The sequence below is a fragment of the Hemicordylus capensis genome, chromosome 1, assembly GCF_027244095.1.
Source record: "Hemicordylus capensis ecotype Gifberg chromosome 1, rHemCap1.1.pri, whole genome shotgun sequence".
Classification (NCBI taxonomy): domain Eukaryota; kingdom Metazoa; phylum Chordata; class Lepidosauria; order Squamata; family Cordylidae; genus Hemicordylus; species Hemicordylus capensis.
In genome coordinates this window covers 395,121,846-395,135,395 of record NC_069657.1, presented here as the reverse complement: position 1 = coordinate 395,135,395, position 13,550 = coordinate 395,121,846, and the positions used below count along the sequence as shown (strand labels likewise).

At 43.8% G+C, this 13,550-nt stretch overlaps 1 long non-coding RNA gene across 1 annotated transcript; it reads left to right on the top strand.

Moving 5' to 3' along the window:
• Nucleotides 1-613: 613 nt before the first annotated feature.
• On the top strand, nucleotides 614-2,215 carry LOC128345209 (uncharacterized). The gene is made up of 2 exons (XR_008316314.1): nucleotides 614-715; nucleotides 1,532-2,215. It is a non-coding gene; the product is annotated as an uncharacterized LOC128345209 (long non-coding RNA).
• The last annotated feature ends 11,335 nt before the right edge of the window (nucleotides 2,216-13,550 follow it).

The window sequence follows — 13,550 nt, the reverse complement described above, 5'->3', positions numbered from 1 at the left end:
TTGGGTTCGTGCACATCCCTAGAGGAAATAATGAATAATCTACCCCTGAGAATGCCAATTCTGACTCATTAGATATTAGAGGTGTGCACAAATTGATTTTTTTTTGGTTTCGATTTGTATCCTAATCAAAACTCCCCTGATTTGTTTTGGGTCCGAATCTGACACACACACACACACACCAAATCACCTCAGATTCATTTGTACCTGAATTTCCTGAATCTGGATTGATTCAGATCAAAAAAGGGTCCTGGGGTCAAAAGAGTGGGGTGGGTGGTAGTGCCCAATGGGTGGAAGCTACCACTCAAATTTCAAAGAAATTGTATTTGACAAAAGAGTGATTATTGACAGGTTTAAGACTCTGCCTTACGGTTTTAAAATGAATACCCATTCTCAGCCATTCTAGCTGGGCCTAGCAACTGTGGGAAATGTTTTTTTGTAGAAAATATGTTTGACAATGTACATTCTGTAATGTCTGTGATGCCTGAAAAAAATGTCTAGTGTTATGCCTGCTGGCAGCCTTTGTACAAACAACATCTCTGTAAATACCACTTTATTACCTTTGTACAGGGTGTACTGGAGAAACTTGATGATGATGATGATGATGATGATGATGATGATGATGATCAGTTACCCCTAATAAAACCTGTTTTCTTGCAGTGGATGATCGCATGAAAGCTTCATCTGAAAACTCGGAAATAGAGAAGGCCTTCACACAGTATGTACATTACAGGAATATGAGGTTTTGTTTTTGTTTTTCATTACACAGAATGTATTCTGCAAAGGAAAATCCACACGCACCATAAGCCTCAATGCTAAATATATGGTGCTCTTTAAAAATCCTAGGGATAAATTACAGATTGCCACTTTGACTCATCAGATTTTCCCAGGAAATGTCAGATATTTCATGGAAGCATACAATGATGCCACTCACAAGGCATATGGCTGTTTGTGGATTTAAATCCCACAACTGCTGAAACCTTTAGGCTCATAAGTGGTTTTATTCCCCCAGATTGGCCTGTGGTATACACTATGAAAAAATCACAGGCCGGTTACAAAAGGGGCTATCTTTAAGGGGTCTGATATATTGAGGCTTACCTGTCTGCAGGTCAACAAGTCTAACTGTGTAAAGAGAAACCTTTCCCTCTTAAAAGTTCTTAAGGCTCCTCCATGCCAGAGGAAGGCCATTATGTGTGCTGCAACTGATGATTTAATTGCAGCAATATCAGAGATTGCATTGAACATCTTAAAAGGGAATATTCCTGTATCCCCATGTCAAGTGTGCATAAAGAGCCTTTGGATGGAGCAGTTTACAAATGTAATAAATAATAAGTGTGTGTGCTAAGAAAAAGGAGTTGTTTAATTAAAAGTCTGAGTAACAAACGTTTGTCTCTGAGAAAGAAGAAGCTTCTGGTCAAACAGTCTGTAGGGTTTCTTAGACCACTGTTAAGCGTCGCCATTCCATTGATAACAGGACTTTTAACTAATCAATAATGGTATATGCTGAAAAGATGTCCTTGTCCCCAAACACCAGCTAGAGCAGCAAAAAGACCCCCCACCCAAGGAGGAAAACATCAGAACAGCTACAATCTACGCTTTAGATACAGAAATGCAAGAGGTTCTTCAGAGATCCTATTTAACTGAATATGAAAAGGCTAGACTTTGAGAGCCAACTTCAAAAATATTTAACGCATGTGCAGCAGGGAGAAGCAGAAAAGGGAGAACTAAACCTGTTTCTACCACAGCCCAAGACCTCTGGTGAGGTTTCCCATAATTCTGAGACCTTCTTCCAAGAGGTCTTGGACAGTCTGCCTGTGCGCTCGAAGAACTCTGAAAAGATTTTGTTAAACAAGTTGAAGCAGAATGCTGCGATTTCATCATGGGATGAGAAGGGCACTTTTATATATAAGGGCAAGACTGTTATTGGTTCCAACATGCTGGATCTGGTCAAAGCAATCACCCAAGTTCACAGGTTGCCACCCAACCGTTTTCCTAAATGCTGGGATGTGTTTATGAGGGCTCTGGCTGAACTAAATGTTCCAGCATCTGTAGCCGGAAAGCATACCACCAGGGTTGCTCTAGAATATCTTAAAAAAATCCAAGTGCTGTGTCTGTGTCTCCAGCCGTCTCTCGCAGGGTTTCTAAAAAACCAGGGAAATCATCTAAAGTTTAAATGTCTTTATGTTTTTCAGATGTAAAATAAAATTGATTGCATGAATTTACAGGCTGGTAGTTGCTGCTTTGCGGGTAAAGAACATACACACACATATATTCTTGTAAAGCCCTCTAGGGGTGCTTTATTGCTCTGTGAAAATCATTACACGATCCTTATACTTGTGTGTTTTGGGGGGAAAATGGGGCATGTTTGGGCATGCATTTCTTTCTTTTTAACATACTTCTCAACCATTTGGTCATTTCTTTCTAAATCCTCTGAATACAATTCTTGAATCTGCTTAAATGTTAACCCCCTACCCCTCTGCTGTAGAAAGAGCACACAGTGGTAGCCACAGGTCATCGAATCAGGAGCTTGGTGCTGGAGGGGTTGAAAGAGTGTCTTAGAAGCATTTTTTCTTCAAAAAGTCATTATAGTTTTGGAAAATTGGGAGTGATTTGGTGGGTGGCCATAAGAATAAAAAAACCCACCTCTCCTTGATTGTCCTCTGTCAGGTAGATGGCTAACTGGTACTCTCCTGGGAGGTTATGGGGAGGGGTGGGGTTGTTAACTACAAGACTCACAGGTCTTTGTAGCAGCCTCTTTCTAGGCAGCCAGTCACTAGGAAAAACTCCAAAGAAAGTCTTTGGGGTGCAGGGACCTACAGATAGCGTGCGTGTTAGCTGTACATTCCTCCTGTGGTTTATCTTGATGAGATTGTCTTTAAAAAATAATATATATGATACTTAGAGTCAGAAGTTCAAGGGAAGCCATTTCAATCTTTAAGAAATTGTAGGCAAATCGTTAGTTGCAGGTAACCGGCAATTCTCTCTCATCAGTCAAGATTTTGCAGATGTTAGTTGCTTGAAGAAAAACTCCTTCTAGGATCGTCTGGAGCACTGAAAAATGCCCCTAAAGGCAGCCCCAGGGTTGGAGTCAGCTCTTACTGTGGCCTGTACCAGGCCCATATACTCATGGACATAATTATGAGCTGGGAATACTGGCTGGTAAAGTTTTTCATGGGCACTGCGGTACTGTCCATATAGAGACAGGCAAAGTTAATGTCATAATGCTTGAAATTAAAGGGTTTTTTAGTATCTGTTCTGCTAAATGCATCATTATCCACAAAACCGATTATGACAGTTTTTGGCAACTGCCCTAAATACAAATTTTCCTGATTGTTGACACGACTTCCAGCTGGAATACTAAACACTTTCATACTCACATGATCCACCAGGTATTTTGCATTGGCTGTGAGCAAAGCCTCAGTGTGTGCTAACCACACAGCAGGGTTCAGAGAACATTTCTTGATAGAGGGATGTTGATAAGATTTGCAGCCCATACTGGGGGTTAGCTCTGCCTTCCATCAGACAGAATGTGTCCTTGCTACGCATTAGTTTAAATTTCACATCTACACCATTTAAAAGCAATTTTCCTTGAAACATAAGGTCTGTGTGTAAATGCCCCAATAGATCCACCTTCCAGCTTTCAGCTGTAAAGGTGGCTCTGTTAATAAAGCCCTCATTTTCACCATCTAGAGCAGCTGATTTGTGAAACCCAGCACCATTTTTATAAAATAAGCCAGCAGAAAATTGTGTAGATAGAGTGCTCGCTGTAATTCATCATCGCTTCAATGAATGCCCTGTAGGGGTAGGTGATACTGCTCTGACTGACAAAATGATCCCCCAGGGTCACGTCCACCTGGCTAAACAAGGCAGCAATTGTGCAGTTCACTAGCCCCACAGCAGCATCCTGTGCCAGGTTGGTTCCATCCTCCTTGACAATTTTACAACACATGTATAGAAGCATGTTATTCAAATCCAGATAAAAATCCCCAGCCCCTGCAATGAATAAATCCAGAGGTGTAGTGTCTGTTAGTGCAGTCAGTGGTGGCACCTCAACATATATGCTTCTCTCAATACTGGTTTGTGTTGGGGCAATTTGGAAAAGGTCTAGCTCAGATGTCATGTACTCTTTGGAGCTGCAGTGTATGAAAGCTATTATGGCTTTAAAAATGCCACCAGGAGTGTGCTTCCTTTTCCCCCTAGGATGCCTTATATGCTTCTGAGGCTTTTTCTGGCTCACACCTTTTCTTTTAAGAGGGCAGGGAGATCCTGATAGCTGCACACATGATGATTTTCATTTTATTTTGATATACATCAGTCCTGATCCCCCTTGTGAGGAAAAGGCAGGATCCATCTTATTCAGAACAGCTTGGAAGGTGTGGCCCACCACGTCTTTAGCAAAGTCCCGTGCTGCTGTTTTAATGTGTGGCTTAATGATTTCCAAACCCCATCTCAAAAGAGAGACAGCTTTCCAGAAAAGGCTCTGGAATATACCACCAATTCCAGCCCCATACATGACAGGGTGCCCATGTAGCCAGGAAGGGCACTTCCAGCCTGGGCCCTGTAATATTTCTTGTAAAGGGTGGGGTCACCATAATTTTTCAGAATTGGCATTTTTGTTTCTTTTTCTTAAAGTTGTAGGCCTCGCCTGGTGTGGAAGTGTAGCTTCACAATCACCTTGCCAAAATGGAATGGCACAATTTTGTTCTGGTCCATCTTGATCTCCTTAGTGATGGTGTCAATGTGGTGCTTGCTCACAGGGATATAGTGTGGCTTGTCATAAACAGTGTTAACACACTCACTGTTCTGGCCCTTCATGGTAATACTTCGCAAAAGCGGGACATGATGACCTCCCACTATGTCTGTATATACAAAAAGAGTGTTGAACCCTCTGTTTATGTCTGCAGGGAAAGGGAATCCTTTGCTGGGTGTATCAAGAACAAACAGAGTTTTGAACCCTCCACTATGCTTGAAGGGTAAGGCATCACTTTGGGGGGGTAGTGTCAGGAAGGAGCTGTAATATATAGGCTAGTTCAGCCCCTGTGGAAAAGTAAAAGCGTTGTTAGGACTCATGAACTGAATATTTCTATTAACCAGGTCATAAAGCAAAGATGTCCCCTCAAGACCGTTCTGTGTGCCTGTGAATTCATCAAGATCATGCAGCAAGTCTTTAATGGTGGAGTAATAGCCCTTTTGTAAGTAAAAGGTCCATTTCTTTAAACCCTTGGCATATTGAAAGGTAGTATCCACTGTGATGGTGTCCCAGGTGTGCAAGTACTGTATCTCAGCTAGCCCCATTTCCCACTCCCCGGGAAGATCCAGTGCCCAGGCTAATTGGACGGTAAAGGCTTAACTAGTGTTCTGTGGGAAATCTTTCTTGCTGGCATTACTGGGGAGGGTAATGCAAAATCCTCTGTCACCCATTGCACAGGTCTGAAGCCAGCACCCAGCTATTGAACTGGTCTAGCCACTTCACTAAATGCTGTTTTACTTTATCGTGGCCTTTTGTAGCTAGAATATTTTTCAACCCTGTACACCTTGTCCTCTCCCACTTTAACTTTCTGTAATTCTTCAGGATAGAAGTTGCAGAGAATTAGCTCACCTATGTAATCTTTTAGCAGGTAGACCAGCCTTTCAGCTCTTCTGATGACTTGGTCCACTATAAACAGCTCAGTGGTATAGTTCTGTTCATATCCTTTCTCAAAAACTCCTTTAATTTTAGAAATCCTAATATGATCTCCTTTTCTTAACACAGGAGACTTGACTTTTTTTTAAATGGATAGTGATACCATAGACTGTTTTCCAAACAGCCAGTTCATTGCTGGAGCTAACATCCACCAGCCTGTGCTGTATGGTTCTGTGAAAGCTGTGGTTATAGTTCTTTAGGAGTTCAGGCAAGATATCAATATACCTGAAGGTGCTGTGAGTGGTAAATACCTCCACATCCGAGTTTTTAATGTACAGTTCAGCCTCTCCACAAAGCCCGCTTTGACATCATTGTTGGTGACAAAGTGGTGAATCCCATGCTTCTTTAACAGTGAACCTAGAGGTTTATTTAAGAACTCACTCCCTCGATCAGTCTGGAGCTTGCCAGGCTCTTGACCTTCTCTGAAAATAGATTTAAAACTTCCCTGCTGGTTTTGTCTTTTAGAGGTACAGCCCAGGCATATTTAGATAGTATATCCACCACTGTCAAAATGTACTTGTAGCCTTTGTTGTTTTTACAATAATGCTGCATGTTCACTAAATCTGCTTGCCATTGTGCATCTACCCCTGAAACAACTGTTTTGTTTCTTTTAAAATGAATCCTTGCAGGCTTGTGTAGGGTGTAAGCAATGCATCCTGGAAGCCAGGCCTCAACTTGCCTTTTACTCAGCAATTTAGTGCTGCCTGGCCTCTTGAAATAGTGAATTTACACCACCAAAACTCCCCACTCTCCCCAGGGTATAATATATTTTCTTTAGGATTTCCTCAGGCTTTGCCATGGCCCTGCTAAACACAGCTTTGAACACACATATTTAAAACAAATTTCTTTTATTGGTTACCATCAGTACAAGCACAGGAAATGCAGGATACATTGACATCCCCGAGGTGCATGTTCTCAAAGGCACAGACCTGTACAAAAGAGGGCAATATTTTAATTCTGCAGGTTAAAGACAGCCAAACAAATCAGTCAAATTAAAGCACAACCAACTTACCAGACTGTCGATTTCCTCAGCCAGGTCTGGCTCTTCAGGTTTTGTAAGCACAATGCCATCCATGGCTTCCTCCTTCCCACTTTCAGATGATGAAGTAAAGCACACCGCTCTGCAGTAAGTGGATCTTGGGCTGCCTGAAATTGGTGTCAGGCAATCACAAGATGACCAGTTTTCACTAGACACACAGCATGGTTTCCTACAATGTGACCTCCAGGTCCTGCTTGACAACAATGAATCAAAGCCACACTCCTCATCTTCAGAAACGTTTCCCTCTCAATTTTGGCAACAGTTGTCATCGGATCAAAAACACTGAAGTCTCTTCTTCACCCATTGTGTCTTCCTATGCAGCTTTTGTTTCATAGTAGAATCTGTTTCAGAATCTGGTGAACTCACATTTCCCTTTTTGGGGGAAAGTGCAGGTGAAACTCGGAAAATTAGAATATCATGCAAAAGTCCATTAATTTCAGTAATGCAAATTAAAAGGTGAAACTGATATATGAGACAGATGCATTACATGCAAAGCGAGATAAGTCAAGCCTTAATTTGTTATAATTGTGATGATCATGGCGTACAGCTCATGAAAACCCCAAATCCACAATCCCAGAAAATTAGAATATTACATGGAACCAAGAAGACAAGGATTGTAGAATAGAACAATATCGGACCTCTGAAAAGTATACAGTGTACTGTGCTTGATTGGCCAGCAAACTCGCCTGACCTGACCCCATAGAGAATCTATGGGGCATTGCCAAGAGAAGGATGAGAGACATGAGACCAAACAATGCAGAAGAGCTGAAGGCCGCTAATGAAGCATCCTGGTCTTCCATAACACCTCAGCAGTGCCACAGGCTGATAGCATCCATGCCACGCCGCATTGAGGCAGTAATTGCTGCAAAAGGGGCCCAAACCAAGTACTGAATACATATGCATGCTTATACTTTTCAGAGGTCCGATATTGTTCTATTCTACAATCCTTGTCTTCTTGGTTCCATGTAATATTCTAATTTTCTGGGATTGTGGATTTGGGGTTTTCATGAGCTGTACGCCATGATCATCACAATTATAACAAATTAAGGCTTGACTTATCTCGCTTTGCATGTAATGCGTCTGTCTCATATATCAGTTTCACCTTTTAATTTGCATTACTGAAATTAATGGACTTTTGCACAATATTCTAATTTTCCGAGTTTCACCTGTAGTTGGAGGCTATCCATCTTCAGTTTCTATGGGGGCTGCAGGTTTGGTGTTACAGTGACCACAGTCACATTCTAGCTTACCATCCTCATCCATTGGGTCTGCTGTGAAGTTAGATTCTGGAACTAGAACCTCACCAGCAAAAAAGTCAGCCATCTGGTGGGTTTTCAGACCAGTAGGAGGGTAGGACAGATGCACCAGTGTCATAGCCCTATTCCCACACGGTGTCTGTGACAAAGATAGTGCCGTGGGATGCAGCGGAGTCATAGCATCAGACATGGTCTCTGTACAACAATGAAATGGCCCCCTCTAAACACACAATCCCTAGTCCTGTTCGCAGAGGGGAGACTTGTCCCCGTTTCAACTAATAAATTTACACAAAATGGCCACCAACCTGTCATGCCCCTACTGTTGGATAGTGAAGAGGAGGAGGAAGTTGGCAACCCTCCAACAGAGCAAGAGGAGGAGGAAGTTGGCAACCCTCCAACAGAGGAACAGGAGAAGAGCTCACCTGTCAAGCTGCAGGAAGAAACTGACCAAGAGACCAAGTTGAGGGGTTGTCAGAAGCTGCACAGGAGAAGGGGGGTGCAGAGCCAAGCCCTGAGCCGGAGAACATGCAAACATTAACACCCCAGCAACGAAGATATGAACAGCACATGCGACAGCTGGAAACACTCAGGCGGAGCAAGCGGCTACTTAACAGCCAAGATAGACACTGAATTGTTGACAGCTGAGTGGGAGAGGAACCCAGTTAGTCAAAGCACTATAAATTAGGCCAGCAGGGAGTGAACGGTGCTGATAGCAACAAGTTTCTTTGAGCCTGCTACAGCCAAGCCTGCAACTCCGAGAAAACCTCTGCTTCATGTGGCTTCTGGAGACCCAGGTTCTCCCTACTGCTACCCTGCTAAACCGGCCGGGTCCTGACAGCTGCCCTAGCTGCAACGCCTCCCCTAGGAACCCCTTGCACTTATTTGGCTCTGGAACTGTGCTATCTGGTGAGTGAACTGGGTTGCAGGGGAGACTGTCTGAACCTGATACTTTCAGTAAAGTATTCTCCTTGTGTTTTCCTTGCAGACTGGGGAGGACACCGAGGAGCTGCCTACGACCCTGACAGAGACCTTGACGTGGACACCAGACGGACAGGCTCTTGACACAACCCATTATTACGCATGTGCAATGGGGCCATTCTGGGCTCTGAAAACTGCTCCTATTGGTCCAGGGTGATGAGGCATTGTTCATAGAGGGGTCACATGTCCACCTTCAGGACATGCCTGGACATATTCTAGGGTGGGGTGGAAGGTGGGGGGAGGGGCCAAACCTCCGGGGTGAGGGTGTACCCCTGGTTCTGACCCTTTCCGGTCATGTAAGCCCTCTCTCTGACCATTTCGTGTGATGTAAGCACCTCCATTTCCGGTGATGTAAGGGCCTTCTGATAGCTCTACATCCCACATGACCACTATGATGTCACTCCAAAGCCATGTGCTTCTGTTTATACACAAAAGCACATGGAGTTTGACAGCTAGGATGTCTCCTAAACTACTCTTGTGCTCCTTCTCCGCTCAGCACTTGAGTGTAATGTAATTGCAGAGCCAAGGAAGCTGGATGTTGGGCTTGTTGTATCCCACAAAGAAGGAAAGCAACATGTTTTTTAAACCTTGCCCCCGCCTCATGAACTGTGTATGTGTGTTGTGCATTTGTGTGTTTGAAAATGAGTTTTAAACATTTTTTAAACAAATCATTTTCAAAGTATGACAAAATTGTTCTAGTACAAACTTGTAAGAAAAACCCTCTCCATCCCAATAATATGCCTTTCTGTGTGGAAATCAGTCTGTGCAAAAGTATTAAAAGCTTGAAAAAGAATAATAGGGAAGAAAAATGCTCTGACAAAATGGATGTCTTTGTTTTTGTTTCTGCCTTTTGTTCCTGGTGATACTAAACTGCTTATAGCTCTAATCTGGTCTCTGTGTGTAGGGCCCTCTCTCTCTCTCTCTCTCCACACACATACACCCCATTAAAATATATTTATATGTTGCTTTTTAGAAACAAAGTTCTCAACATGGCTTAAATAGCAAACAACATGTTTCCCCTTATAATCATTACTATTTTATTTTGCTTTGTGACTGTAGTAGAACAGTAGTTCAAATATAGATAATTTACATATTATCTTTTTAATAAGCTTGTAATGGACTAAAATACCTCAACTTCTTGAGCGTAGCTTCACAAATTGTTTAAATGAACACTAAGCATCCTCCCCTACCAAGTCTATTTTTATACACTTGCTTCAAAATAAGGCTTTGCAAATCAGAACACAAGAAACTCATTTTGAAAACTCCCTTTCCCATGAAATGATTGGTTGTCTTTAAATCCTAAGAAATTGGGGTAACTCCATGAGGTGCTTCACATAAGGGGGTTTGTGGGGATTGCGGGTTTGACCCACTCTCCCTGCACACAAGCAGGCAGCTCTCCCTGGGCGGCAGCATTGGCCGCCCACACAATTACCACCTCCGTCGGTGGGGCAGTGGGGATCAGGGTCCTCCTGGCCCCCAGAAGTCGCAGAATGCCCCCTGCAAGTTCATGGGGCAATCTGGGGAGCCCCCCCAATACCAGGAGGCTTGTTGTAGCCTCCTGGTTGGGGGATTGCTCGAGAGCCGCTGCAGCGCAGCAACACACGAGCAGCAAAATGGGGTTAGCAGAGCGTGTGTTCTGCTAACCTTGTTTTAGGGGAAGCATTTTAGCAGGCTTGCTGCTGGGAGCTGTGCAGTTCCTGTTGCAGCACACGACCTGCCAAAACCGGGCTGGGCTCCCTTAGCCCGGTTTTGGCAGGTCATGAGAATAGCCTCCATATATGACATTCTGCTGTCCTGTTTGAAATCTAATTGGCTTTTCTTTCTGTAGTGCATAGACACACACTAGACATACGCAATGTATAGACATACACTGTATATACACTGTATTACATAGATTTGCACTATAGTTGCATATGATTTTTGCTTAAATGAAATGTAGTGGATAGAAGAGATCAAACTAGATTGCTTGCTGCTGTGATAAGTGTAAGAAACCCTATTTGAATTTGCTTCTGGTTTATATGCTTACTATTGGAGTGCATGTGGCTAAAGGTCAACATAAAGTCAACATTTACATATATTTTATTATGGCACACATCCTGTTCTTCTTCCAAAGAGTTTAGGGTAGTCTAAATGTTCTTCCTCCCCACTTTTATCCTCACAGCAATCCTGTGAGGCAGGTTTGAAGGAGAGAGAGAAAGCTAAAAGTCTCAGCTAAAGTCCCACAGTGAGTTTTATGACTGAATGGGAAACACAAGTCCCCCAATCCTAGTCTTAACACTCTAATCACTACACCACACTGGTTCTCAACACACAGGTTCTCAACTGTGTGCATATTGGATGCAGGAGAAAAGGGAGATTCATTTTTAGGGTGAAACAAACTAGTGGGGATGGTAGGAGAGTGTTGGATACCTTTAAGAGAAGTTGTATATCTACAGATGGTAATGTTTGGGAAATTATATATTTGGCAAATATGTGAATATTTAGGGGAGATCTAATAATATTCAAAAATAACATTTGGAAGCCCCGCTTTTGGGGGAGAAATTTTGTTTTGACTCCCAATTCTAACGCACAATAACCTTGCAGTTGTTACTCAGTTGTTGTCAAGGATGCAAATGTCTTTTTTCCAGCGACAGCATCTATTGTGGGAAGAGTGCATTTTTCCAGCACTTGTATTGGAAAATATTCTGGTGCTGGGGGGGGGGGGAATGTGGATTCATTCCACTGGCCAGTATACAAGTAGTAGTGATGTAGCAGTAGTGTGGAATGTCGTTGCGGGATGTCATACATACCTGCTAGTGTCACAGATTATTAGTAGCACACTTCTCTGCCTTCTTCTCTATTTTAAATCTTTTAAAATAGATCTTTTAAATATATTTGTAATTGATTTTTCTGACTGTGCTAAAAACTGAACTACAGTGTTGGACTCCAGGGCTGCACAGCCCTCCAGCTATTGATGGACTACAATTCCCATCAACCCAGCCGCAGCAGCCAGTAGTCAAAGATGATGGGAGTGGTAGACCAACAACAGCTGTAGGGCCGAAGTTGTGCAGCCCTGTACTACTCCAACACTAGGTACACTTTACATCTTTTAAACAATCCTGGCAAACATGAGCGAGGCAACTCCTCACCCTCAGGAATTCCCTCTTGTCTTGCAAGCTGTGTTATCCCCCTGCAACCATCTTTGGTCCTATCTAAGCTGTGACTCATGCCCTCAGCTCTTGCCTGTTGGCTTCCCAGCGGCACCTGGTGGGCCACTGTGTGAAACAGAACACTGGACGAGATGGGCCTTGGGCCTGATCCAGCAGGGCTGCTCTTGTGTTATGTACTCCCACTCTCCATTCCTGGAACTCATTAGGGATGTGCGAGCCAGCAAACATCAAGCCAGCCCAATCTGGGATGTCAGGTTTGAACCGGACTGCCCCTGATTATAAGAACCAGCTCGCAGGCCAGCTTGGGGAGTATACTTGTAAAGGGGAATCTGGCTAGGCTACAAGTAAAGGGGATTCCCTAGCCTAAGTGGGGGGAGGGTTATCCTTTATATTTAGTTACCCACTGGCGGGGAAAGCAGCAGTGTTCCCTCTAATTTTCTTCATCTTTATGAGGAATGAGTTTTGTTCTGGGCAGAAATATAGAGGCAGTGTGTGCGCATGTGCATTCAGAATGGGGCCTTCCTGGTTCAACCCGAGCAGGATCTAAAACTAACTGAGCAGACATAAAACACCTTGATGCCTTAGAGCAGTGATTCTCAAACTTGGGTCCTCAGATGTTATTGGACTTCAGCTCCCATAATCCCCAGCCTCAGTGACCTTTGGTTGGGGATTATGGGAGTTGAAGTCCAATAACACCTGAGGACCCAAGTTTGAGAATCACTGCCTTAGAGGGAACACTGGACAGTGGTGGCTGTGGCTCTGTTGCCAGATTTGGCTTTTTTAAAGCCATATTTTGGGTTACGGCCCATTTGACTCGCGAGTATACCCCTGAGGTTCTAGCCACCCTGGCGCTGGCGACATTGGAGGAGGCGGTGGGGGCTCCTCCAACCCTCCCACCGGTCTCCCAAATGACAGGCCAGGCCAGCTGCAGCTTGATTCAGGACCCTGCACATGCACAGAGGCCACTCTAAGGGCCTCTATGTGCGCACAGAGGCCCGGACCAGGCCACAGCCGGCCTGGCCTGTCATTTGGGAGGCTGGGGGTGGGGGGCGGGTTGGAGAAGCTGCCACCCCCACCATCCCTGCCAGTGGGAAATTAAAGGTAAAGGATTCCCTTTACGCTGCCCCTCTTCAGTGTTCTCTCTATTTTTTTTTCCCCATCTGTGTGTGGAATGAGTTTTGTTTTGGGTGGCAGATGGCAGTACCAAGGCAGTAGGTGTACATGTGCATTCAGAGTGGGGCTTTCCGGATTCAATCTGAGCAGGATCTAAAATTAACTGAACAGACATGAAAAAACTTGTGAGTGTGTGCACATGCGCACACCTTAGAGGGAACACTGCCTGCCTTCTTAGGCTAGGGGATCCTTTCACTTGTAAAGGAGAATACAAGCTAGATTCCTTTTTAACCAGGATCCTTTTGGCTGAGTGAACCCCATTTATCTTTTCAGTT